This window comes from Argiope bruennichi, chromosome X2 (genome assembly GCF_947563725.1).
Source record: "Argiope bruennichi chromosome X2, qqArgBrue1.1, whole genome shotgun sequence".
In the NCBI taxonomy this organism is placed as follows: domain Eukaryota; kingdom Metazoa; phylum Arthropoda; class Arachnida; order Araneae; family Araneidae; genus Argiope; species Argiope bruennichi.
In genome coordinates this window covers 98,724,313-98,749,997 of record NC_079163.1, presented here as the reverse complement: position 1 = coordinate 98,749,997, position 25,685 = coordinate 98,724,313, and the positions used below count along the sequence as shown (strand labels likewise).

At 29.1% G+C, this 25,685-nt stretch overlaps 1 long non-coding RNA gene across 1 annotated transcript in view; it reads right to left on the bottom strand.

The window, feature by feature from the left end:
* Nucleotides 1-4,893: 4,893 nt before the first annotated feature.
* Nucleotides 4,894-25,685, bottom strand: part of LOC129959624 (uncharacterized) — a 38,374-nt gene continuing 17,582 nt past the window's right edge. The window contains exon 3 of the long non-coding RNA XR_008783475.1: nucleotides 4,894-5,007. This is a non-coding gene — a long non-coding RNA (uncharacterized LOC129959624). The remainder of the gene's footprint in view (nucleotides 5,008-25,685) is intronic.

Genomic DNA, 25,685 nt, shown 5'->3' with positions numbered 1-25,685 from the left:
GATTCATCCATCTCTTGTGTGCCGCCACTCCGTCTACACTCCCCGAATCTCTTTCGCATGCAGTCAAAGGTCAACTTGTGGCCCCGCCTTTACTCGAGCTTTTCAACCAACCCGAAACGAAGCTCCGCCTTTCCAGGTGCAAAAAAAGCGCTCATTAGAGTGAAAGCCTCACTTGAAAGGGCGTTGGCCCTTAAAGGACTCGGGTTCGGCCTCTTTTCTTGCAGCTCAGGTGGAGCATCCGGATTCGTGGGTTCGTAGGGGGGGGGGGTCGCCTGGCGGGCACTGCCATCTAGTGGTGAATGTAGACTGATGGTTATTAATTTTCCTCCTTTTTTCTCAATTTGTTTTGGGATCTGACAAGTTGTAATTGTTTGCCCGCTGTTAGAAAGTCAGAAATAAAAACTGGAATTTGGTCGACTACAAAATGAAGAGATAACAGCATGTTTGTGTGACCAGACATTGTTTTCTAAAGCTGAAAGGGGAGATAATAGATTTTTATACAATTAGGGAGGTTGGTCTGGTAAAGATGTATCGTAGCATTCGAATGGAGAATCTGGTACTAGGAATTGTAATTTGGGATTTAAATGAACTGTTTGTATCTCATTCAACTGATTATTAATCCTTTTTTTATTCAGCACATTTAAAAGTCGATTATTTAGGAAACCAATATGAAATACGATATTTCAACAGATCTAATCAACAGATTTTATCATTGAGTTATATGATGTAGATATTGTGGCTTCTTGAGTTTATTGATTAGTTATTTTATTAACAAGTAAAATGCGCAGTGGTAACTGCCGTTCAAATGTCAAATTCTTAATGTCATTTTTCGCACTGAATGCAACACAGACCTTTTTTTATAGAATATCAGAATAATTATAATAATTAATCAGAATAGAATTCAGTAATAATTAAAATCTTCAACTGCACTAATTTTCTAATTTTATTTAAATTAGAATAGAGTAGTCTGAAATTGGTTGCTGGCAATGAATTCTTTCGACCTTACTAATAAATATTTGAAATATTTATTTTATTTTGTATATTTCATAACATTTAACATCCAAAATTTTGCTCACAAATTTGATTTAATATGCCTTCCTTCAAAGTTGGATTTTTTTTTTTCTTTTTATATAATTTTTTCTTACGAACGTATTCTCAGAAATTTGTCTCTGATTATGTATATTAAGAAAACTCTCCTTCCCATTTTCGTGTTTGATCTTTTAATTTCTGTCTTTGTCTTTGTTACACCCCCATATCCTTTTAAAAATTAAATTGAATTAATTATAATTTAATTTAACTCACATTATATTTCATTTTTCCTCTTTCCTTAAATAAGAGATAGATAAACTTCGCAAAATTAATAATTACATAAAAGTATAGATTTATGCGACTTTAATAAAAAAAAAAGTTATAAATAGTCTAAAAAAGATTTACCCGTTTTATCCCGAAATTACCTTTTACGATTTCTTTTATATTTCATGCACGTTGTTTATTTATTTTAACCACACTCATGTAAAATATCTTTGTGTTTTCTAGAATGCAGTGAAATTCTTGAGTTATGAGGTTTAGAAAAAATAAAAATTATGATGTTGAAATATTATTTTCAGCACTTCAACATTAATTTTTCAACAAAAAATATGTTTTCGGTAAAGACATAAATTCCATACAGAAAGCCGAAGAAATTTTTGGAAACTGAAACAAAACAATCCAAATAGTCCAAACAAGATTTTTACTAATAAACATCCTCAATTTTCCTGTACTTTTAAATTCACTTATTCACATGATTAATTAGCTATCGAAAACTATTGTTTTTACTTTATAAAAGGGTCCAAATGATGTGGGCCCAATTTTGCACGAGTAGAGCACATTCTTCCATCAAAAAAAAAAAAAAAAAAAAAAAAAAAGAGAGAGAGAGAGAGAGAGAGAGCAAAAACACAAATCCTTTCCAGATCTTCTAATCTACAATCGAATGACATCCGATTACGAGTAAATAATAATAAAATAAATAATAAAAGTTTGTTGTACTTTCCCCCATACCCTTTCTAAAAGAAAATCAGAAAGTGTATTCTATCGACAGAAAACGCCTTATGCATGAGCTGTCATGTGTTCCCTCCATCTTGTTTTCTGTTTACTGAAATCAATGTCTGAAACGATATACAACATACATGTGTCATTTTCTTGAAAAAAAAAATACATAAATAAACAGATAAAAGAAGTAAATTACGCTAGACGAAACGTGTCAAGTGAAATTCTCATAAGCTACTCATACGTCAATTTTAGTAAACAACTTTATTCCCTCCTTTTCTTTGCATCAAAAATATTTTCATTGTATCCCACTCTTTCAATTATGAGGTAGTTTCATGTTTATGGCTTTAGTGATCGAATAGCTCCTTTATTTTATAAACTTTATTGAATGCATTCTTGTGTTTGTTTTGATAGCGCACGTTAGCTTGTTGATAATCAGAGCCTTTATATTATATATCCATTGGGTGATGCTCAAAGCTTTATAGATTGAGTCGTAATTTTCCTTTATTGATTTTTTGAAACCTTGCGATGCATGAATTGTATATATTTTTGATGTGAATATGCCGTTTACTCCCATGTCTCTTAATTTTCTCATGGATTTACAAAATTTATTTTTGAATTCTGTTTTAGAAAATGCAGAATACTGTTTTCATTTGTCGTAATGGCGCATGCTTTGACAGCTAGATTCCTTTATATTGTTATTGCTGTTGATGCTTTTTTAAAAAATTATTTTTGTTGAAAATAGTGAATCGTTTCCTTTTTCTTTATCAGTATTCCAAACTGAAAAATACTGAATTTGTGTTATAATTTTTTTTATTATTATCATAACTTTTTATTTTGTCCGAATTAGATAAAAATAATAAAATAGAATATATTAAAATCAATTAATTGACTAGGACACAAGGACTTGTTGATAGAAGGGCTATTTTGGTATCGGAGAGTTGCGATGTTGGTAACAGTGTACTTGTGTGTGGAGTCTTTATTAATTAGATCCGGTTGGTATCATGTGGAATTTTGGAGAGGGGAGTGCCAATTCAGGTATTGATTTCACCATTGGCTCTTACTCATCATTTTCACTAATCATGATTATGAGGCTACAATGTTTTAGAATCATAGGACTTTGATAATGTGTTAAAGTACTGTGACTTTATAACGGGACCTTAATACATTATTGATAGGAAATTTGACGCAGAAGTTATTTCATATTATCAATTGTTATCGTAATTAAGAATGAAAGTTATTATTAAAAAAACAAATTGACTCATAAGCAATCAACTGTATGTAAATTTGATTATACTGAAACTAATTGAAGAAATATCACAAATTGTAAGTTTTGGTAGTAAAAAACGAAATCAGGAAAATCATACAAAGGATAATCCATAAAAAGAAATTTTTGATCACATAATTTTTTCAGTTCATTCTAGCTCGAGACCCTATCAAAAAATTAATGCATGAACTTTAGTATCATTTCATCGGCACCTTCTCTCTCTCATTCTTTTTTTTTTTTGTCCCGTCTTGGATTTAGTATCGAATTTTCAAACATAAAACCATAGCCCAAATTTACTAAAATTCCTTCGAATAGAAAATTTTATAGTAAAAAATAGCGAAATTTTTTCTTTACTCTAATCCCATAAATGTTAGCATTATGATCGGCTGGGTTTATTTGAATATGTTAAAGAATAAATAAATCACAAAAAATCAAGATTTTAATTCAGATTTCGCTAAATTTTTAATCGTTGTCTTATGAATATCCTATTTCATTAAGTATTTAGACTAGGCCTCAAAAACAAAAGCATAAAAATGATTTTTAAAAAAATTGAATATGGAATGAATAATACGCAATCGTAAGAACGCTTTTAGTGCGTATATATATATCAATGACAAATTTGAAAGCTAAGTTTTGATGCAAAGTAAGTAAACTTCTTGATAATTGAGAGATAATTGGTAGAAAATTCATTATAATTAGTTGAATTCCATGTGGATGAATAGTTCCTAGCTGATTTACTACAATAAGATAGTTAATATAATTTTTTTCTGCATTATAATTTTAATATAAAATGTATAAGGTGTTTCAAAGTTCTATTATAAACACATTTTATTTGCAATTGTTGCAGATTTAAAATGATTTTAAAATGTTTTACTGAAAAAGATATTTTTTCTCTAATGGACATTAATGTATTTAATACGCCTTTGAAAACAGTTTGCATCTAAAATAGCTGAACAGAGTTTGTGGTAAAATTTGTGTAAATTAATAAAAATGTGTGTGTTGCAAGAATTCGATGTGCGTGCATGTGTAGTGTAAAATATGATTTCGAAATACTTTAACAATCTTCACAACTTCAAAAGGTATAATCCAATTTTTAGGTTTTGTCGAGATTTCTTTGTCAAGACAAGGTGAGAACGCGGTGCAATTCTACGAGTAGGAAAACCGAAAATAACAAAGAAAGTGACAATGAGAAAAATATCCAGAACTTATATAGTTTTCGAAAGGAATTTGTTCGCTCAGTATTTTGATATCGTAATAAAATGAATAGCCCGCATTCTAAGAAGTTACAATGAAGCTGGATTTCAAGTGATTCTCTAATTATTTTTATAACATAGCTAATTTGAAATCATCATATTATATTACATATATTATTATAGTTCTCCTTTAGAGGAACTGAAGCAATTTCTTTAAATAAACAACCGAATTCAAAACAATTTTCATTTCCAACGAATAATTTATTTATCTCCTTAATCATTAGTTACATTTTTAAAAAACTGAAACTGATGAAACTGCAACGTCAGACTAAAAGTGTTAACCATGTTTGAAGTATTCACTATCAAAATTAATACATTATTCAGTTAACTAGAAATGCGAACTACACATTAACACAGAAAGTTACTTTATTGCTTTAGATCTTGAAATTCCAATATAGAAGCTATAGAATCCATCTTGATAAGAAAACTTCAATTATCTGAGCTCCGCTTCTCAAAACTCACCTGAAAGAAACAAAATTGTTAACGATGCTAAATAAAAGCAAATACTAAATATTTATATAGAATTGCATTTAAATTCAAGTAAAAAGTTTCGGGTCGATTTAATGCTTGAAATTCCTACCATGCAAATCATGTGTCAACTCAAATAATTTCAAATAATAATTTGAATTTTTTAAAATTTCGAAATTAGTATATTTTATTTAATTCTTATGAAATATTACTTCCGTTTATTCAGTAGAATTAGTTTACTTTAATAAAGGCGCTCTTTTAAACAAAATAATAAATTATGGATAATCCTTAGAATTACGGATAATTTCAAATATTTCTGCTACTTTCTATCAGTAATAAATTATCCTGAAAGGATAGTGATTAATTATCATTTGTAAACTTAAGCTAAAAAGAATGAAATGTAAATAAATATGCTTCCCAGCAAACAATAAGACCAAGAAATAATGTTATTCTTGTAAAAAAAACAGTGAAAATACTTTGACACTTTTCTGAAACACAGAAAACGGTTGTTATGAAGGAAGTAATTCATTTCGAGTAACAGTTTCGATGATAACTGCTCTTCAGTAATAATGCATATTTTCCTAGATATTACGAGAGTCACATAATGTATGTATTAAACTACATTACTAAGTAGGTGTTCTTACGTGTCAATGAAACCAGAATGAATTGAATTTAAATGTCTTTTACTTCTAATAAACTAGAAAAAAATTTCCAAATCAAAAAAGTTGGATAACTCAAAATCATTCTCCGGTTGAAAAAAAAAATCTGAAAAACTGTTCTAATAAAGTTCTGAGAATTGTGAAGTTGAATGTGATTTATTTTTTTAATTTCTTCCAAATTTAATATATTTTATTGCATTATTATTATTTTTGTAATGATCGAGTTTTAACCACAGAAAGCATGGATTAGTTATTTAGCTTAGATACCACGATAGAAAAATGATTCTAAAAAGAAGACAATGTTAATAATTATGTTTTATACAAAGTTATAAAATGTTCTAAATTCCTCTTCAACAAACAAACTGTATCGAATCATATTATCTTTAAAGGCAGTGGATTGTAATTTGAAGCATAAATAAAGCTGAACTGTACTTCTGCAAATGATATGGATTAAATTATATCGAGAAAATTAAAGTCCTGTGCAATATTGGATTGGTTAGTAAAATTCGTTTTGCTTTGATAACTTGCATGGAGAAAGAAGAATTATTAATTGAATTATTTTGCCATACCACTCATTCAGTTTCATAGTTCTTTGATTGTAATAATCATCCATTTAATTTGTGAGATATATGCAGTGCGGTAGTATTTTTCTGCAATATAGTACATTCATGCTCATGTAATATGTATTAAGCACGCAGCCTTAGTTTAATTTTGTAATTCAACGTGTTTATTGCAGGAAAAAAATGAGTCACAACTGAAAGTAAGACAATGTGCAGATAGATAATAAATGACATGTTCAGTTATATTTGTTACGAGAATTGACTTTTTGCATGGTAATTTTCTTCTCATACAATATATCATGATATTAAAATAAATAAGAAATTTAATACAAAGAGCATTTAAAATTTCGCTTTTATTAATATATTTTAAAGTAGATTCTTATTTAAAAATTATTTTGTACTTTTCAGTTTTTAATTTATGATTCTTTATTCCAGGTATTACAGAATTTTGAAATCTTCTCAGATTCTCTTCCATATGGTACCATTCGTATGAAATCAAAATAGTCAAATTATTCATTTAATAGACAACTATAATATAAAAATATTGAAATAGAATATTATCATCTAGAACTATCAGTTGTGGAGAATTTTTATACTCGAGAACATGAGAAAGTGAGTGAAAAATTGGAAATGCCCTTTTTATGAATAAGAAAGAAAAAAATGGATTAAGTCATAATGTTTGCTATAATATTCATTACTATTACCCTTGCTGTCTATCCCCATTATATCTTTTCTGATTTCTTTTTCCACGTAAGTGCGTGAACTCCTCAAAGATAGTTTATTGCTGCGTATGACCTTTGTCTTACTGAATTCTAAGGGTTTAAGTCTATAAATTATCAGTATCTTGGACATATCTGCAATAGACTTGCTATAAAGTTTTAACTTCATGATCCGATTACAGTACACTCCCGATTATCCGCGGAATTGGGTGGCGCTGCCGCCGCGGATAACAAAAATCGCGGATAATCCGATAAAAGCTAAAAACGGGTATAGCAAAAAAGAAAATAGTCATTCCAACTTTCAAAAATCGTTTTATGTACAATAAAACGTAAAATTAACAGCAGGAAATGTTTAACTAACGCTTAATATTTTAGTATATCACTCAAAACGAACCTAAAATGCATTTTGTTAATGAAAACAGAAAAGTGCTTTGCATTTACGAGAGGCGTCAAGGATACACAGAAAAATTAATACATATGTACTGTTTTAATACTGTAATGTATTATGTAATTGCAAAAGCATAACTGTAAAACTGCACCTTTTTGAAAAAATCAGTCAAAAAAAAAAAAAAAAAACTTTGTGGCAGGCGCGGATAATCCGCACCGCGGATAACCCGCCCGCGGATAATCGGGAGTCTACTGTATTTCTAACTCGAAACCTGAATTCACAGTAGACCAGCTGTGTATGCAGGATTACCGTAGTTGTAGCGCAAATTTCCTAAGATAGGGTGGAATTGAAATTATAGTAACAGTTAAATCGCACCTAGGCGTTGATAATAAGTTATATAGATACTTTCAAAATAAAAGGATCATCTTGCATGACTGATTTATTAAAAAAAATGGCCTTTGAAACAAGAAACTAGTTATGAATACATATATTTCGAAGTTAAATTTCAAAGAATTTCTCCCGAACTCTTCACTTCAAACTTAGTGGTTGGATTCTAATGCAAAGTGACTCGTCATGTTTAACTTGATTTTAATAAAGCCTACTTCAGTTTTAGTTCTTGTTTTCAAAACGGATGACTCGTTAAAATTTGTTTTTCTCATATAACTAAAAGATGTTGAAATCAGACATCTAAAGCTGAGTAAGCACATCTATAACTAAAATAGATTCATCTCATTATGAATAGTACAAGGTGGTGGAACTGCATTTATAATTTGAAAATTTCCGATATGATTGTCAGAAAAATTTACTGACTTCAATTTTTTTCTTGTTTCTTTTATTTAGAACAAAGTTTCTTAATTATTAAGAGCGAGGATGTATACTTATCACCAAATTCACCTTTTTTTAACTCTATAAATAAGGTTAAGATGGTTTAGGCTATCAGATGTTGATTATTTAGTAGACAGATTTGTCTCATTGTTCAAGGTTTGTTACGCTATTTTGCCACTCTGATTAGAAACACTATTTCTTAACAACTGTAAAAACCACACACAAAAAAATCTTAATAACACTTTGACCATATAATGTAAACACATTAATTATCAATTAAATATTTATTCTATAGTTTTGTGATAGTAATGGGCCAGAACCTATTAATGAAGGGAAGGAATGTGGTAACTTCTAATCAAATTAACTAGGTATCGATAAGAAAAAAATCTATTTATTTCAATTTTTTATATCAAACCATAACAAATTGAATTTATTTTATCTAATGAGCCAAATCATTTTTTTTTCTTAAACCAATTTCAATCTAAAAAAAATAACTTAATGTACGATTATAAGAAGAAGAAAAGGTTCTTTAAAGGGTCAAGCTATCGAGCAGGTTCCGGAAGGAAGTTGGGTAACTCAACTTGAGAATCGCTGAAATTTTGGAAAGATAAAAGTCTTCGAAAATCTCAGTTCGAATTTTTAATATGAATTAACCCTACATTTCTCTGCAATTTGTATTGATTTAACTATTGAGTTTGCCTTTTTTTCCAGTTAATTCTGAATAATATTAATCAAAAGTGAAGGTCATTTTTTTTTTATTCCTTAGATTCCTTTTTTTATTCCTTCCATTTTCTTTTCTCACTTTATTTTAGAAAAAATATGCACTTATGAGTAGGAAACTCTTCTCGGATTTGACAAACAAACATTTAAGCTTTTATTTAAAAAAACTGGATGAAAAAAAAAAAAACTTGAAATCGAATTGGAATGTGGAAAGCTTTCGATTTTTGTCTTTTATGACAGAATGCGAGTTCTTTAGAAAATATTATAATTATCTTACCCTATTTTCATGTATTCAGTGAAATCCATTATACAATCGTGATGAGAGGCGTCTCACTTTTCAGTCATGCCATTTTTTCACGCCACTTTATTCCATTAGAAAGACTCGGTAATTTCCTCGAAGTGCCTATTATTTCAATTACACAGAATAACTTAAAGTAACTATTGAAACTAGTAATAGTTTAAATACCTTAAAACAATTATTTCACTGATACACAATGGTACGTTTCTATATTTGCTGCCTCATTTTCATATGATCTTAATGCGAAATTCCTCACCCTTTCACCCTCCATTAACTTGGAGGAATCGTCAATAATTTCAATTCAGTAAAATAATATAATTATTGATACTCTCCCGCCCCCCTCTTTAGTTTGCATATAGCGTTCGTTACAGTAATAAGTTACTAACATTTCGTCTGGTACAGTCTAATTTCATTTGAACGTACTGAAATGTTACGCCAATTTTTACAACAAAAACAAAGGCTATAAATTTTAGATCCATGTATTCCGCCAAAATCCAACTGAACGCCATCATTTCACACAAATAATTTTATATTCCTACCTATTTATGCTATAAATATTAATCAGTCTTAAGAGACAATTCTTATTGACAAACTTTATCCATCGTAAAGTTTGTCACATATTTTTTAAAGCATCCGTCAATTTCAATGCAGTAACATTAATTTTAAATGCGATGCGAAATAACAAGAATGTTATAGCATTCAATTTTCTTTAATACCGTACAAAAATGACAAGAATGCTATAGCATTCAATTTTTTTTCAACTCAGTCCAATGTAAAAATAACTCGTTAGATTAATTTTTCGATTAAGTTCATGAAATGTTTCTTTCGAAACAATAATCTCGCTTCACGATGGAATAAAAAAAAATCACGATATATATATTGTTTTTCAGATATTCAGGAAATACTCCAAACCTGAAAAAATTTCTTCATTTACAGTATAGCTCAATATTCTATTAACCAGAATTTCAGAGATTTTGTAATTCAGAATCCATCTACTGATTTAGTTGCACGCCTGAATAATGTTGCGAAATTAAGATTTTTTTTCTGTACGGAGTACTGTGTTGTTTGTGGTTTGCACGGCTCATTTAACAAGTTTCTAACCTAGTCATCTCATCAAATCTATAAATGAGAACCTGACCTATTTGTTGTACTGTTTCCTTATTCGAATTCAATCAACGTAACCATAATGTTGATAAAATCTTGCTATCAAATATTTCCAAAATAACTTCATGTCAATTCGTAATGATAGCTATGGTTTGAAAAATTGTATCCATAATATTTTCCTAATTTATGATGAAATGTTACTTTTTCTGTATTTTAACTATTACTATCCTCAACGTTTAAAAAAAGAAAGAAAGAAGTCAATGGGGAATTATTTTAAGTAAATGTAAGGAGCTATTACTTCTAATTTAAAGATGAATTATAATGCTGAAGTTCTATTTTAATATTTCATTTGCTTATGTGTTGAGTGCCTAGTTTATATTCTCAACATTTGTTTAATTTTTTTTTTTTTTGATACAACTCTAAAAAATATTAAAGAATAGCGATAATCTTTTAGAAGTTATTTGTCCCAATTAAGTTCGATGCCATTTCAGATGTCTTGACGGCACTGAAAAGACATTAATAAAATATTCTCGAGAATCTCATGTCAAGTACCAGTTGTTTCAATGCATTAGATGCAATATTAAAATCTATTTAAGCTTTTTATTCAAAATATGGGCTTTACTCTTTTCTTCTGTTATGGGTGTAAGACCCAGACGAGTATTTTTATTCCCATTTAAAATATTTACGATACAAGTTTTTTTTAATTAATATAATTAATGAACATTTCAGGCTGAATTAGCCAAAAAAATAGTACTGAAATAAGTATGATATGGAATTTTAGACTCCTTTAGGCTAAAATTTATAGCACATATGTTTATAGAGTATTGCATGCAAATAGCAAATATCCCTAAATTTATTCGTCTTGAGAAATACTTTTTTCGTAATATCCTGGAAAAACTTATATTTCTGAATTTGTATTTGTCTTAAAATTTTTCATCTTTTTTTTTACGAAACAAAGCCATCACCAGCTGATACTTCTCAGCAAGAGAATAAATGCGCTCTCTTTCTCGATTAATATTCAAGTTTTGCTTTTTCTTTAACTACATCCATCAAACCCGAACATCTGCTCACAGAGAGATCAAAGTTTTATTTATTTATCGCCGGAATAGGTAATGAGGGGAAAACTGCTCTACTGAATAAAAATTACATTGGAGATCAGAGACACCACTCAAAGAAAAATTCAATTCGATTGCCATTATTATACTTTAATACATTTATCAACAAATTTGTGGCGAATGAGCGAAAGATGTTTTTAAAATTGCAATGATTTATCATATAATATGAAAATTTCAATACTATTTCTAGGCGAATGGATAATTATTTTAATATCTGATCAAAGTTGTTGGAAACACTATTTTACTTTTACTAAAGGATAATTTTATGTCTTTGAAGAATTTTCGTTACTATACGCTTATCTAATATTAATTTTCCTTTCAAACTATAACCCCCTCCCGTAAGGGAACTCTGTTTTCTGTATTTTATTTTTAGAAACAGATATTATTTTTGAACTAAAGCCTTCCATTTAAATTATTTTTATTTAACCAACACATTTTCGATTTAATTTGTGCCTTATTTTTTTCGTATTATTGTATATATAATTATATGATATCTATTGACAATCACCGCACTTAATAAAAATGCATTAACTGCATTTCTTTAATAAAAATCATTTTGAAATCCGCTAAGCCCTTGTAAAAATTATGAAACAGTCTCGAAGATTTTGCACGAGCGTCTATATAATTGTATGACCAACTTTCATAAATTGAAATTGAATTGTAACATCGTTATTACATTATTAAAATATCATATTACATTGTTATTACATTATTAAAATATCATATTACATTATTATTACATTATTAAAATATCATATTACATTATTAAAATATCATATTACATTATTAAAATATCATATTACATTATTAAAATATCATACGTCAAAAACTGCACTCAGCAAAACATGTGAAATTTTAATGTAATTTCTAGAACCATCAGAGACAGATTTAACAACATACACCAATGGCATATGACATAAATTTGATAGCAAATATAGATAACCCATAGAAGCGAGTTGAATCAATAAAATGTTTTGACAAATTTGTCTTAAGACATTTTGATCTTGCAATGGCGATATAGATTGTTTTAACTGTATTTCAGATCTTTGCATTTACTCAAATTGAAAATTACTTCGCTTCAGATTCTTTAATCAATCCTACTGATTGCAAGCTCTTAATTTTCTTAAGAAACTTAAGGTTTGATTCTTTTGAGTAAGCTCCACAGAAAGGAATAGGTAGCCGACAAACTATATTTTCACCATTCCGAATACCAACGTGAAAGATTTTACCTAAAACAAAGAAAAAAGGAGACAAGAACCGACTTTCCTTTTTATCCTTTCCGTTCACGAAAATCAACTCTCATCCGATATTGATAAAACTTCCGAATCCGCGGTAGATTACAGGGTCTACAGACATAACGATCCGTAGAAGACGAAAACGTCAGACGAGATCTAGTAGGATCAGGACGAGACATAACACGTGACCAAAGTGAAATCCTCCCCCCCCCCGCATAAATAATAATAACAACAGCAAAAACAGTGGGCGTCGCATGCGCTTGCTTTGAAGATACTTACAAGGATCGCAAAAGATAAGCAACAGGTATAAGAAAAAGTTTCACAACTGGTGAAAAGCTGGAGGAATGATGAGGGGGAAAAATCATAGTAATAATCATGGGGAGGGAGGAGGCAATATGGGGCAATGACGGAAGACCCATTATCCTGTGAATCGAGTGTGAAGGAAAACTTGGTGGAGCGGAATAAAGCTCTATCCTGGTTCAGATTTTATAGTCATCAGGGGTGAAAAAAAGTATTTTCTGTTCAGCAAATCATGTAGAGGTGTTCGACACAAAACTTAACTTTATCTTAAACATGACGTTCAATATCAAAAATATTGTGAAGTCCAACACTTTTGAAGAAATTTTTTTTTTGTTCGACAGTTGAAATGAACTGTGTTGAAAGTTTAACATTACGAAAAACATCGGGTTATTAGCCAAAACATTGAAACTTGTTTCTTGAATTTGCTTTCGCTTTTTACCTGCAATCGTGAAAAAGTTTTGCTGTTACTCTACTCGGATAATTTTAAATTAGTAATATAATTAGAAATAAATATAAATTGTTTTTTTTTCAAAGTCACCAATCTTGAGAACCTACATGGTGATTTAGAATTTGTACCAGTCTTTATTTTAGAGAAAGAGGAAAAAAAAAAAAAAAAAAAAAAAAAAAAAACTATTGCGAATATTAATAAATAAAAGAGAATTCATTTGCAAATAAATGGCAGTTAAATTTGATAATTTTTTCTGATTTCCATTTCAAAAAATGGTTGAAATTTCATCTTCCTCAATCAAATAAAAATGATATAATTATGTTATTTTTTACATGTATGCAGTGTTTTTATTGAGTATATTAAGTCATGCTTTCATAAAATATATTTTTGTACAATTTTTGCATGGAAAATTGAAAATGTCAATCCAAAGTCATTATGCAAATTATATTCTTCGTGTATTTATTATTTTAACTATATTTAAGTTTTACAATATAAAAACTTTCTTGATCTCATGGCATGTACTGCAAATATAAAGATATCAAATGGATAATAAAATTCTGAATATATCAAGGGAAGAAAAGGGAAATTTTATTACAATAATAACATATTTTTTTAAAAAATCCTTAAATTTAATGTAGATATTTTAATTCTAAACATTTAACTTTTGCAAAATATTGAATAAATTTTCTTATAGGTATTAATGGCCGAGACAGAGATACGTGTTCTCACGTCTTCAAAGGGTCTGAATGGAGTTTTGATATTTATTTTAAGTGTGGTAAGCATGGAACATCTAATAGAAGCGAGATTTAGTAAAGTTCTTATTATGCAAGCCAGTAATATTGAGTTGATAAGCAATGTCAGGACATTATGATAAGCACATATGGCAGAATTCGTATTTTAAAAATAAGTGGTAATTTATTTTCAACTTTTTAGTGCATTCTGAATGTGATCTCGAACATGGAAAAATGTATGATCTTTTCGAAAAAGGACTTTTTTAGAGGGTCACACGAAATAATTTTAGGCAATAAAATAAATTAAAAAGCATTTTTAAACTGTTATAGAATTCTGAGAACTTTTTAAATCTTCTCTTTCTCAATCTTTTAAATCTCTTTCAATCGTAATCATTTTCAACAAACATAATTAATTTTTAATGCTCAAAGAGAAAAAAAAATGAAAGAAAACAAAACAGTAGAGATATTGCTGTAAATGAATGACTTCTTTTGTAACAAAAAAAAATTCTTTGATTTAGATTGAAAATCACAGAAATTATTAAAGCTCGTTAAATTGTTCTTTAACATTTAATTAATAAAGAACCAACAGCTTCTAAACTGTACGTAAACTAAAAACAGTATCAATGGATAATATAGGAAAATTATTACTCAAAATAAAAGCATTCGATGAAATGAAATTCTCTATTGATAAAGATTTCTTATTGGTCTGTATATCAAACACTTCAGATGAATTATAACCATTGAGTTATTCACAAAATATCAATGTCATCTGTTTGATTCATCAAAGCGTTATATAGACAATGACCCCAATGAAATATTCGAAAGTGTTAAGATTTATGTTATTGATTACTTCACTAATTTCAAGCCTTTATTTCTTAGCGATGGAGATCAAATTCTTTTACAACGGTGATCTGGATAGATTTAAAGGGTCACCTACGCTGACAGATTTGGCATATATGGGCTGAACAGTCATACACTGTTTCTTGAAATTGAATTATAAAAATTGATTAAAAAATTGAGTTGGGTGTTAAAGATAAAATTAAATTTTTAATTATTAAAGTTTACCAAAGGGAATCAATGCAGATGATTCCCTTTGGTAAACGTTTGGTAAAATATCAAGAAGTTTTAAACTATAAAACTATTTAAATTTTCAAGAACTATAAAACTTTTCGTAAAATATCAAGTTTAAATATTAAGCACTTGATATTTTAAAATGCGACTTGCAGCATCGTTCAGAAAGTTTTTAAAGACAATATATAAGTGAATTGTTAAGGAATAATTGTCAATAAGCAACAATTAATGAATTTTTCAAATTGCATATTTGAAATAAATTATAAATAACAATGAGGAAAGTGCTTTTTTTTTCCTTTCCCTTATGTCCTAAAAACATAGGTGATTTTATCAGATTCGGTTATTGTTGTGAATTAATTAATGTTATAAAAATAATGTGTTACCGAAGAGACTTATATTAACGCTGCAACTACCGTATTTCAAGTGTAACGCTTCAAACTTCATTAGCCTTTTAATGAACTTATACTAAATATTTTCGTCCGAATGTAAAATAAGACAGCGAACGTATATTAACGATATAAATCAAAAAGATCAAGTTCCTTAAATTTTACATTTCGTAACCACATTTCGTTTTTGCACCAAAAATCAAACATAAATAAATGACAAAAAAAAAAAAAAAAAAAAAATCAGACATACACATTTTCCCAATTATTTCCTATGGAACTTTTCGGGAGAAAGAAAAATACTGTTCTGTTGTTTTCATGTCCGAAGTAATGATAAAACCGCCGAAAAGCGGCGTACCATGAAAAACGACTGGAACAAAAAAGAAATTTGTATAAATGCGCGCGGTAGCCGGCTACATGAAAGAATTTTTGAGGCAAGGGAGACCAAAAATTCGTCGGCCAGTCTTTAGCCAACAATAAAATGGACGATCACCATAAATATACCCTCGCCGTCGTAAATGATACGCATTCGGCGTAAAATAACCAACAACCAAAAAAAAGAAGGAAAAAAAAAATAAATAAAAAAGGACGTCAAATAAGCACCCGTAATTTTACGCCGATTTTAACGCAAGGTGTCACACTTATTATTCTGATTTGCCTTTTCTCGGAAGAAGAAAATTTTTTATTCCATTCTTCTCTTTAGCAAGTGAGCGTGAAACGCTTCGTTTCACTTCTAGTAGTGAAACGCTTCGTTTCACTTCTAGTAGTGAAGCGCATCAACTAACGGATTATTTATCAATTCCAAGGTAGACAATGATTTTTTACAGGATAAGTAGGCTTGCGTTTGAGTGGATCTCTAATGAATCCATTTGCGTTTACGAACAAGATAATGATTCAGAGATCTATACCATCCAAGTTTTGTTAATTTTTTACAAACTCAGAATTTTTTTTCTTCATGAGCTTCTTTTAACTGCACTCTTTTTTCCCCCATTCAATTGCGCCATGTTAATGGGACAGTTGGTATTAAAGAAAGTGGTAAATGATTTAGAAAACGTATGTTTTTCTTCTATATTCTAGTTTTAAAGCTACAAGAGGGTATTTTGTAGATGGATTTTTGAGGCTTGTTGAAGGCGGCACTGAAGCATTGCCTTCAAACTTCCACGCTACAATAGAGAAAATAGTTTTACATAAATGGGTGCAGTATTCACAAGCTCAATGCTTACGGCAGAGCTGCGATGGATTAGAGTCTCGAATCTTTGATACTGGTCTTGAAGTCAAATTCTGTCATTATGATATCACTGACCAATGACTCATTAAAAAACAATGGGACTTGGAGAACAATTCTGGCTTCTGAGCAGAATATTCAATATATTCAGTTTATTTTTTTAATGTTGATGAGTTTTTTTTTTTTTTTTTTTTTTTTTTTTTTTTTTTTTTACCAATACTTGAAGATGATGCAACAAAATTTTTAAAAAATGCATCAAATGTAGAATGTCAGAAAGAATTTAACAATGCGTATTTTCACTCGAAGATCATTCCAAACTCTATTATTAAGAAGGCTGCAGTATTTTTTAAAGTACAAGTAATTTTAAAATGCTTTTTAGCACTGACTCGAGGAAAGTGAATTTTTATCAAATGATTCACAAAACGAATAAAAAAATTGTCAAAATTATTTTTGACCTAACAATAATTAACATATTGAATGCATCAATCTGAGGAACCAAATACATTGTATATGAGGATTTTAAAAATATCGTCGTGTTACAACTTCGAAATATCGATTTTATTTTACGAATTTTTTTGGTGCTTCGTATATGTTCGTAATCGTGCGACTATATAATGATTCCTCTTATTAATATATTTATTTATGTATTTGGCAACACAAAAAATGCAGCTTCTTCTGGTAGTAATGCAACATGCATCATTTAACAGTTCTTTCAGATAGAAAAGAAAAATTTGTAAAAATTAAGATAATATGTTTAGACTTTTTCTGATATGCTCAATATGAAATGCTGTTTTTAACAATTATTGAAAAGTGCTTTGATTTTCCTATAGAAATAGAAGTTCAATGTCTGAAACATTTGACAATGAAAGTTAAAATGAAAAAATCTGTTTCTACAGTTATTATTTATCATCTTTGCAAAATAGATATGACCATAATGCGTAGAATGTTAACAATGTGCAATACCATTTATCAAGAGCCACCGATGTTTATTTGTCTATTATTGTACTATTTGATTATGTGTATCTATCATTAAGCTATAACATGTTTTGCATTAACAACACTCAAAAAATTAAAACTCAAGTAATTTTTTAAGTTTGATTCTAATAATAAGTAATAGTATCAATAATAAGGTAATGATAGTTATGTAAAAAGATAAAACTGCATTAATGATATTATCACTGTACTTCAACAAATTTAATAACAAAAAAAATAAATAAAAAGAATAATCAGAAATAAAAAGTTTGATAAAATCAGGCGATATTTTTTTAAAATTATAAATTGTGCAGATGTTGCTTTTATTAGTTATTCTTACAGGTTATTGATACCTATTGATTATACTAACTTTCGATTTTTATTAATTATTTTATTGATTATGTGCGATTTCTCAATAACGATCTTAAATTAGTTTTAAGTCAAGGCATTGAAATCTGTTTCGTTGATCACGATTCTATTTCAAATTAAAATTCACAATACACTAATTCTATAATCATTGGTTTATATTGCTTTTTAAAAATGAATTAAAAGAATAAATTTGTTAAAATGATTGAAATAAAAAAAATCAGTCATTTTAAAATAATTGAGGTATTCTAGTTGTATATGGGCAATTGAGAAGTTTTTGATGAGAAGTTTCCCACGCAAATTTACCACAAGTGGGATGTGAGAAGGTGTTAAGTGGTAGTTGCTCTAAAGAAAATACCAGTCTGTGAAAGAAGCAATTGTACCGATTGTTAGAAAAAGCAGGTTAATACTTCCGCACGAATCCTCGTTTCCTTGAAGTGACAGAAGATCAAGTAAAAAGAAAAGCACTTCAGACTGCCATAAAAACGTTATAAGGAGCTACTGAAAAAAACACCCGTCGTGGATGGATACAGTTATTACATTTATAACGAGACTTCTCACTTTTTACTTTCATAAATGGATTTCGAGGTCCACTATTAGCGCTTTAAAAAATTAAACACATTCAAATATTGTTTTTAGTCAGTTTCTTCAGTAATAGTCAACCCAAATTGCTTTGCTTTAAAACATTTGAGCAAACTTAGAATCGCATGATGTATGGCAATAGAGACTCCCTCACTCAATTAAACGTTTAGTGGCTATAGATCATAGAAAGTTGAGGGAAGTTAAAGCTACTTTTAGGTCATGTCAGACAGAAAAATTAAATGAACGTGATACATTTGAACAAAGGTTTGTGCTGATTGAGACGGTTTGTAGGATTCAGTTCGTAGGATTTTCCTTTCTTTGCATTTAAAGGAATGTATGCCAATTGCTTTGCAGAGTTCTCAAAGAAAATCTTTTTGCTGGAATCAATACATTAATCTTGAAAGGACCAAGATGAAAGTCGCCAGTCAAAATCTGTCTCATTGCCTTATCATCATGAATATATATCTAATGAACTCACTATGCCATGTTTAAAAATAGGAAAAAAGCAACAGATTCTTATAATGAGGCTCATCTTTTATGCATTGAATCCGTAAGTGGAAATAGCAATGAATTCGTAATAAAAAGAAAATATTATATGCTGTATGATCTCAAATACAAAGTTTTGATACAATTTTTAAGATGAAATGAACTGGCATTCTTTACAACAAAAACTTACTCTCTCAATTAAAACATGCTGTGAAGAGACAAGTAAATTTATCAAATAGTCTTTTGGAATTAAAATTATATAATTTATTCTTAATTAAAATTTTATCTACAATATGCACTATGAAAGAAGTTTTTTTCCCTCGAAAAGATTGTCGGCGAACTTTTGATGATGATTTACTTTGAAATGAAATTCCTCTAATAATAATAAAAAAAAAAAAAATCCACAAGTATACTTCTAAAAAGCGTCTTTTGTTTAGATCATAATTTAACTGAAATCTATATGCAGAAACCGATGGAAAATCCTTGATCACGCAGAGATTGTAAAATAATTGATAAAATTTTTTTGGTAAAAACATGAATATTTTTTATTACAGCTAGCACAACAAGCAAAGAAAATTTAAATGCATTAGTGTAAAGACATTAAGAATAATGAGTCACAATTCATTACATTTCTTATCCTTGTAATTTCCATATTTTGGCAAGTTTACTATTTTACAACATAATTTGTGATAAGGTTTTTGTCCTATAACCTTATTACAAAAAAAATTAAAAAATAAATATAATAATATTATAGATAATTCGCGCTTTGTTCATCAAATAATGAATTAGGATTTAGCAACAATAATGCTTTTCTCATGTTTATTAATCACAGTACCTCGCAAATGGAAATTAACTCTTAACTGCTTATATGATTAGATATAAATTAGTTCATTATTTGCTACATCCCGCGATTTCCACGGGTTAATTGTTTATCTCTTACTATCATAGTTCTGTATTACATACATCATACTAACATAACATTGTATACATGATGATTCACAAATCATGCAACACGTTTAAGAATAAGTGACACATACAGAAATAAGGCCTTTTTACTATAGAATATAGGGTTACAAACACAAAGGAAGATACTGCAGAGGCTCTTTGCCACTGAATTATGTAAAAGAATGGTACACACTGGATAAAAGGTCTAACATAGGATTAATGAAATACAAATTTACGCTATAGTTGCATGTCTAAAGTCTTCCAAAGTTTATATAGTTTATTGCATTACATTTATTTGTCATGCTGAGTACCACTTGTAATGATGTCTATGTGCCATTGTGAATTCTTATTTTAATAAGCATGTGTTGCACATTTTATCAAAAGTATCCACTTTTTTTCACTTATTCATTCACAGAGAAATTTTAGCAATAGCATTTGCAATCTTAAAAATAATTTGTTTCTGTATGCCTGGCATATCCTTAAAGTTTGTTCCCCGATTTTGCAATCGCTCTGTTTAAACTGCCATCACCTTGTAAAAATAGCAATTCCCACTGGGTGGTATCTCAAATATGGGGGATGAGAAGCTTCTGGTACGATAGTTGATTTTCGCTTTTTCTGGTGGGCCTAATAATGATTTGGGGCTGCAACCTCTGCTCCAATGATGGGCCATATCCCTATTTGAGAATTAGATACATCAATTTGAATCTTTGTTTGAGAGGCAATTGTATGATTCGTAATGGTGGCTGTTATGAATTCACCACAACGCCCATTTTAGTTTTCGTGGCGACTCTGCTATTCAGATTACCCTGGACGCTAAAGCGGGGGGAAGAGCAGCTCTTTTTGTATATAAAAATAAATTCTCTTCAAAAGTATATGGATCTACTTGAAAATGTTGCATCTAACTCAGTTTTAAACGTTTAGCATTAGAAAGTAAAGTTGTTCAAAATGAGACGTACCATTGGATTAATTGTATAACCAATCAATGTTTAAATAATGCTTTTGCTCCAGATGCTTTAGATAATAAACGAATTGCAATTAATAAGTAGCACTATAATAGTATATTGCGTTATAATATTCTTTTTTGATAATATAATATAATTAATTAAAATCAATTTACGATAATATACTTTGCGAAATTAACTGCAATGTTTGAGACACTAATTCGATGTTGCACGATGCAAGACGATTAAGGCTTACAGAGCTGAAGACTTTTATTCAATTCTATAAAAAACTTAGTTGATTTATTTTTTGAATTTTGTTTAAATTCCCACTTTTACTAAGTCAAGCACAATCAGATGCATTGCCATATTAGCTTGATTTCCGAAGCGTAATTTTTTTCGATAACCATTTTTTCTCGTGGCTTAAAATATATTATTTCCCCATTACCGGAACTCCGTTTGCTTGATTTATTGAATGATTTCTACAGATTACGATCTATCTTTCGAAATCGAGCTATAATTCTGAATATGAGTAAGTTTTTTTTTTTTTATATAATGATTTTTGTGATATGTAGAGTATGTCAATTGGTCAATCTGTAGAAGAAAAAATTATTTGATGGTTTGCGCATTCTCCGATGTTTATTGTAAAACAAAGGGGGAGAAATGAATCGAGTTTTAAAATATAGTTTAAGTTTGTCAGAAGGAAGAAAATACAAAATCCAATCGAGCAAGAAATAATTTGTAAAAGTTTTACTTTTGATAACCTGAAAACATAAAATTTAAAGAGAGATGATCGATATGCATGAGATTTAAGTGCGATGTATCTTTTTCCATATATTTTATCAGACTCCGTTTTGAATTATCCACAACAGTAAGCATCCTCTTTAACCATATTACTTTAACAAAATTCTTGAAAATCTAAGAGTTGGAAAGTTTAAATCAAAATATTAATGAATTCTCTTCCATTACTTCTTTTTTTTAAACATTATCAAAATAATAAGGTTTAAAAAAAAGAAAAAAGAAAAACATAATTTATTCAGCCATAAACTGGAAGAATGTAATAATAAACTAACTACAGAATATCTGGTATAAAGTGGGTATTAGGATTTGGTCTGGTATAAAATGGGTTTTTAGGTATAAAGTGGTCAGTACAAGCAATCAGTGGTTCCAAAACCTAATTATACACTACACAAATTTGGAAGCCTGATTTCATTCTTAAAAGGTCTAAAACAGCCTTATTAAAGCCCGTTCCAAGCTTAATATTTACAGTAAGAATAAATCACAATGTATTAACAAGAAAAAAAAAGATTAAGATGAGAAAATTATGTTGTGATTGATTTCATAATTTTGAATCAAGCACAAGTGGAAAACAAAAACGATGAATTGGAAAATATTTTAATAGTTTCAATTTTTAAATTTGCATGAAATATTTTCGCGTTGCAAAATTGAACATGCATCCAGTATAAATGATTTAAACAAAACTGAAAGAGAAAAAGTAATCTAATAAAGGAATTTTGTTTCATATCTTTTTTTTTTACATTTAGAACAACTTCCGTTATGCAGTATGGAGTTAACAAGAGTTTGGGTTGTACCGCTGGATAATTTTGTCCCTTTCTTTGACCTAACCCCTTTAAACTTTTCTTTGTATGTATTTTAACGGGACAGCTATAGTCTGAACGTAAGGTCGTGGTTGCGGAGTTGGAGGTCTTGAGCTCAAAGCCCAATTCTGCAGTGTATGTTGGTCCAATTAATGCCCAAATCCGATGGTGTGTGTCAAACTCTCTCATAATGTATCGGTCTGCAAGCTTGAAGGAAAACTGCTGGCTCGAATGTTGCTCCAGTCATCTGATCAAGGCTTAAAAATACGTGGACCGTCCGACAATAGCCCTCGTTTCGCCTCAAAACTGGACAAAATACAAATAATTATTTTGAACTTCCTCATATCGTCGTTTGACACGATTTTTCAAAACGAGACTACAAATTTTAAATAAAGTTAAGATTTAGAGACTGAGATGGGGACTGTAATTACACTTTAATATTAGGAAACACGTATATTATTGCAATTATAAGTTTTATTCTGTGGAAAAATTTCAAAGAAAAAAAAATTGGACAAATTCTTACATTTTTTTTGGATAATTAACTTGCTGAGATATTTATTTGTAGCCTAAATCAAAATTTTAAACCATTTTTGATGCACATAAAAATTTTATTTTACCTATTATGCCATTAATAACGAAAAAGTTAAAACTAAATTTCCTTTGACTTACGAAGACACAGAGCCACATGCAAGAACCGAAATCAACTTTATACATTATGGGGAAGGGAGGTGTTCCGAAGTTAAGAATGAGACTTTAGCCAAATTTGACAATGAAAAATCACTTCCAAAGACATTCATCGTTGAACATTACTTGATTTCAAATGTTTTGAGGCTTTAAAATATGGCTTTTAACAAATTGAATAACTGTCGAAATGAATATTTTCTTTCGGCCTTAGGCAAGTATTTCAATAAGCTTCTAAGAATAATTTTCGAAATGTTTCTGACAGATCTCATCTATTATTGAATTAGCCCATGACCCCATTTTTGTAGCACAAACGCTAAGATTATTTTGCTAGCATTGAAATGATTTTTCGATTCTATGGAGAATTGGGAATTTTTTTTTTCTTCCTCTTCTAAATTTATTAGTAATTTATCCACACCATTCTATATTTCTGGAAAATGTGTGAAATTTTTTTTTCAATTTCAAATGGTATTTTTCTCTTTCAGGCATTTGAATTGCTATTTCCCGAATATTCATAAATATTTCGATACTAGAGCTCAACCAAAATTTTATTTTCTCTTAAAAAGTAACTTTCATTATCCCAAGGCAGCGAAATTGTTAAGCAAATTCATTTTAGAAAAGTAGTAGATTAAAATCATAAAACAAAGCATATTTTTAATAGGTGTATATTTAATTTTGTGACTGGATATTTACAACTTTGAAATTAAAAATTGAAACATTATTAAATTCTCCTTTTTTTTTTGAGTTAATACATTTTCATGTGGATGTTGTAATAAGCTTAAATGTTTTACTATTAGACTTTTTAAAAAAAGGTGAGAGTAGTGTATATTTAACTTTTGGAGCCATTATAACGGTTTTCACAAAACATTATAGATCACAAGACACATTATAGAACGCAAAAATTATCAGTTGCATTTTGAAAAAATTAATTATTGCTTTTACATCAGACTCTTATTCAATGGATTGCATTAGGGTCAAAATTTACAGCACAATTTTCTGACATGAACCCTATATTCACAAAATATTCATTGGTTTCCGATTGAATAACTCCATCATATTGCGATCGTTTTCATCAATAGTAAAGATTGAAAACCAAAATACTGTGAGTTTATTGCGAATGGAAATAGAGGGCAATTTTGTCTCTTCTTATAATTTTATTCTTTTTTCACCCATTTTTATATAAAGCAACTACTTTTCTTTAAGACAATAAGTTACAAAATGCAATTATTTTCCTTTATAGCAAGAAAAAATTGTATTTACAGGTACACATACACAATTCATTTTCATCAGTAGATCCTTTTCTTAAATGTAATGGGAATTCTCTCAATAATGCTCTTCTAAATGTGATGTGTATTCATACAATAGTGTATTCTCTCAGAGATTAGTTTTACAAATCAAGTCAAATATATTTCAAAAAAAAAAAAAATTGAAATTCCTGGTCTTTAAATTATCGGGGAAATTTTAAATAGGAACCTTTTTAAACACTTTTAACTGGCAATTGTTTTTTTTTAAATTAGTCAAATAATAAAATTAGTCTCACAGTTTTCATCAAAAAAGCTTTGCTTGAAAATAAATAATGAATGCAAATAATTCTGTTTAAGATTAATCATTTAGGGCATTTTATTGGAATAGTAACCGCCTTTGATGACCAACTGATTCTCCGAAATACTAGATGCATCTAGTTTTAATAAAATCTCATATATAATTATCATGATTCCTTCAAGAAAATAATCTTAAGCAGCAAATTGTAATAGATATCGGAGCCTTGTTATTTGAATAGTCTAATACCTGTTCTATTCACTGCGTATGCGAACCCTCCTAACAGGGTCAAGTACCATAACATCATAGTGCTATTAAAAACGTAATTTTCCAGCTCACCTATCTTCTAGTTTTCGAGGTACTGAAACATTACTCTCTAATTCTTGATATAAATCACATAATATAACACAAAATTCTTCTTCCTCAGCTTTTAGAAATGGAAGAAAATGGCCCGAATAAATATTTGATGAAACTTGAAAACGGCGAGAATTTTAATTCAGTTATGAAATCTACTGTTGAAAATTAAGCAAAATAATATTTTAAAATCATTTCCAAAAATAAAAAAAACTTTGGCACAAAAACTAAACCGGTATTGTAAAAAAGACAATTTTTTAAATTTTAATTTTTAAACTTAAAATTTTAATTCAAAAGTCACGGTGAAAAATGTCAAAATTTCGCCTAATTTTCTATTAAAATTCTAATATAAAGTCCAAAAATATTACTTCGAAGGTCATATTCCAAGGTATATAAGTGCCAAGTTTGATAACTTTATGTCAAACATCCT